The sequence below is a fragment of the Epinephelus moara genome, chromosome 14, assembly GCF_006386435.1.
Source record: "Epinephelus moara isolate mb chromosome 14, YSFRI_EMoa_1.0, whole genome shotgun sequence".
Classification (NCBI taxonomy): domain Eukaryota; kingdom Metazoa; phylum Chordata; class Actinopteri; order Perciformes; family Serranidae; genus Epinephelus; species Epinephelus moara.
This window is the reverse complement of record NC_065519.1, coordinates 21,201,478-21,204,857: the sequence shown is the minus strand read 5'-3', so window position 1 is coordinate 21,204,857 and position 3,380 is coordinate 21,201,478. Positions and strand designations below refer to the sequence as shown.

The 3,380-nt window shown below is 40.8% G+C and overlaps 1 protein-coding gene across 1 annotated transcript in view; it reads left to right on the top strand.

The window, feature by feature from the left end:
• The first annotated feature begins 2,763 nt into the window (after positions 1-2,763).
• The window catches only part of itpk1b (inositol-tetrakisphosphate 1-kinase b), a 39,104-nt gene continuing 38,487 nt past the window's right edge, over positions 2,764-3,380 (top strand). The window contains exon 1 of the mRNA XM_050061259.1: positions 2,764-2,981. The gene's annotated coding sequence lies outside the window, so the exon portion shown is untranslated. The remainder of the gene's footprint in view (positions 2,982-3,380) is intronic.

Genomic DNA, 3,380 nt, shown 5'->3' with positions numbered 1-3,380 from the left:
GCCAAGACCACGTGGAGGAAGTGACGCAATGCACTAGTTAACAATCAACTACCTGAGTAATTGAATGTTCGGTGCTATGTTTTTTTCAGTAGTGATTTTTAATTAAAGCAGGTAGCATTCATTTGGTTATATCATCGTATGTATGCTATGGTGACCAGTCCTTCTCATGGTGGCATGCAGTAAACCATCATTAAAAATGATAAAAATTAAGTTGAATTTGGACCCATTTTTTTTAGGATGTTACATACCTGTCCAGGTGGTAGATGGAAGTCAGGAGAGAGGTTGGAGATTGCTGGTGGTGTCCGTGTCCTCCCTTCTGCCACCTTAATGGCGTCTCTGTTGATGTGTATTTTGGAATATTTTTGTTTATTTTGTTTTCAAGGCGTCATGGTAATTTTCAAGCGTAAGTCTTTTGAATTCATTCATGAAATTAGGACAAATAGTCAGAAACGTTCAAATAGTGTAGGCTAATGGTCATATAAAGGCTAATTAAAATAATGTTGAATACTTGAATAACTAATTGAGGCTACTGTATTGTATTATACTTTATATTTTTATTCAGATTAAGATTCAGATTTCTTTATTATTGTACAAACATACAGCCACATTCAGGTGCACTCATAAATAAACACAAGTAATAAATAAAAATTATAAATTGTGTGTTGTATTTATATTGTTTAGAGTAAGTGTCTTATTTCATTGCCTTATTTTATTCTTCGTAAATGGCTATATGCGCAGTAATACAATGAGGATGCCTGTATAGTGACAGTAGAGATTATGTATGTGTCATTTACTGTGTCATGTTAAACGTTTTTCCTGTGAGTTATAGTGGTTGTTGTTGTTTTGGCTTTAAAGCTGGTAAAAAGGGGGAAAAAACAACAACTGCTGTATGTTGCAGTGGTTTTCCGATGGATGGCGCCACTGTGACGTGTTTCTCTATCAGGGCGCCCGCCGAAAATATGCGCTCATGCTGAAAACAGTGGATGCATTGCATGAGGGTGCTGTCATTATGCAAGCGGTGGTGGGACAATAGGGCATCGGTTCATAATGCAAACTGCAATTGGTTTATATACAAATTCACAACCCTGTGCATTCTGTCTTTAACTTTATTGATTCTTCATGTATGTGGTGTGGATGACAAACACACAGGCAGTGCTTACAGGGAACACACTGAACTTCTCTGACCGCATCCCAGGCGCCTTTAAAGGCTGTCGGAAATGTTAATCACTCGCCATGAACAGCCCAATAAGATGGTGAATATGCAGTGCAGGGACTGAGCTAAGAACTCTGGGTCCTGAGAGGAAAAACAGTCCTACTGTTGGTATCTTTTGCCTTAATGATGAAAACAAATATTGCTGTTAAAGTGATGATCATCAATAAACAACTGCTTTAAATAGATGTAAACTTGGTTACTGCACATTATGTTTTTTGTTATCCTTTCAGTTAAGTTGACCATACTAGTTTATAGTACACAGTGACTAGATACATATTTTTAAGTAGAAATAATTCAAAATTATTATTTTGGACTGACATAAATACGTTGTGTGCCTATCATTACATACAGAAATTATTCCATTATCATTTATAGCACTTTATGAACTATTTAATTTCAATCCCAAGAGGGAGCCCTTCTGTGCGGAGTTTGCATGTTCTCCCCGTGTCAGCATGGGTTTTCTCCAGGTACTCTGGCTTCCTCCCACAGTCCAAAGACATGCAGGTTAATTGGTGACTCTAAATTTCCCGTAGGTGTGAATGTGAGTGTGAATGGTTGTCTGTCTCTATGTGTCAGCCCTGCGATACTCTGGCAACCGGTCCAGGGTGTACCCTGCCTCTCACCCAGTGTCAGCTGGGATAGGCTCCAGCCTATTTTCCACTATTCAACTAGTGGCCCGTGGGCCAAATGTGGCCTGTGACAGGGGCAGAATGCTAATTTACAACGAAATTCAAAATGGACTTTTTTCACTTTTAATGTAAATATCAGGGTGCCAGGGTGCATAAAAAGCATCAAAATAGAGCTTGTTTATCACAAAAGCGTCAGGAAGGATTCCAGGCCCCCGGCAGAGGTCAGGGCTGAGCCCCGAATGTCCTCAAATCCTGGAAACACCCCTGTGTACACCCGTCCCCTGTGGAGTTGTAGTGACTGGCCCCTGGCTACCTGTCATTTTGCAAAAGTGGCCTCTGCGCATAGCAACTTGCATATCCCTGAATTTATGCTATGGACCTATTTCTCTGTGTCCTACATGAAATTCTTATTATTATTATTATTATTATCATCATTATTTTTTATTATGTATTTACATGTGTAACATCGAAGTTTCTATTGCATGCCCCCATAACCTTAGAGTAATCATTCTTTAGGGTCTCTTATCCACTTCATGCTCCCTTCAACAGGACATTTTGTGTGTTTGAATGAATGAATGAATCAATTAGTCATCAAACAAAAATTAAATTAAATTAAATACTTATTTTTCAGGGAAAAAAGCAAAACGTTTGCTCACTCCAGCCTCTTCAATGTGAAGATGTGCTGATTTTCTCTGTTTTATATTTAGTGAAAATTGTATATCAATGGACTGTTGACCAAACAAAACAAGATAACTGTGAAGTTGAGATGGACATTTAATAGACAACCTGATCCATCGATTACTCGAGAAAACAATCTGCAAGTTAATCGATTACGAAAGTGCAACTGCACGTGGAAACAGGCCAGACTGTGATTCGTCAGCTGGGAGCGGTATTTTCCGAGGGGCCCGTGAAGGCAGCGTCAGTCTCCTGGCTCCTGGGTGTGTGCAGTCAGTTCAACCTAGAGACTGAGGGAGAAAGCACCAGGAACATCTCAACGTGAGCACAGCTGTGCCTGTCATCTGTCACCTTGTTTGAAAACTTCTTCTCCTTCTCCCCAGCACGGACCGAGAATGGGAAACTACCCGAGCTAGTTTCTGAAGAGGACACACATTCAGGGGGAACTGTGCTAAAATTGCCAGGTTAGTTAATGCTAGCTCACCACAGCCAATTTTTGACGTAGTTACCGTGCAGTCAGTTGCTTCATCTTTTAGCCAACTAGCCGTTGCTAGCCGTGGTTAGTTAATTCATTCGGTACTCAGGGGTGTTGTGGATCTGTTCAGCCGTTTAACGTTGCTCCGTCTTGTTAGCACGCTAGCTTGTTTTCTAATTGCATGCCATCGGTTAGCCATGCAGATTGTCTCTGCCCAGCTAGCTAGCTAACGTTAGCAGTTGAGGTTAGCGAAAAGGGGTCAGCGTGTGTGGTTCGCTGATGCTCAACCACAGCTACTGTACTATAATGTTTTGGAAACTAGATAATGTGAAGCGTGAGGGCGTTTAGCTCAATGAGGCAGACAAGTAAGCGCCACTTCTGGCTGTGT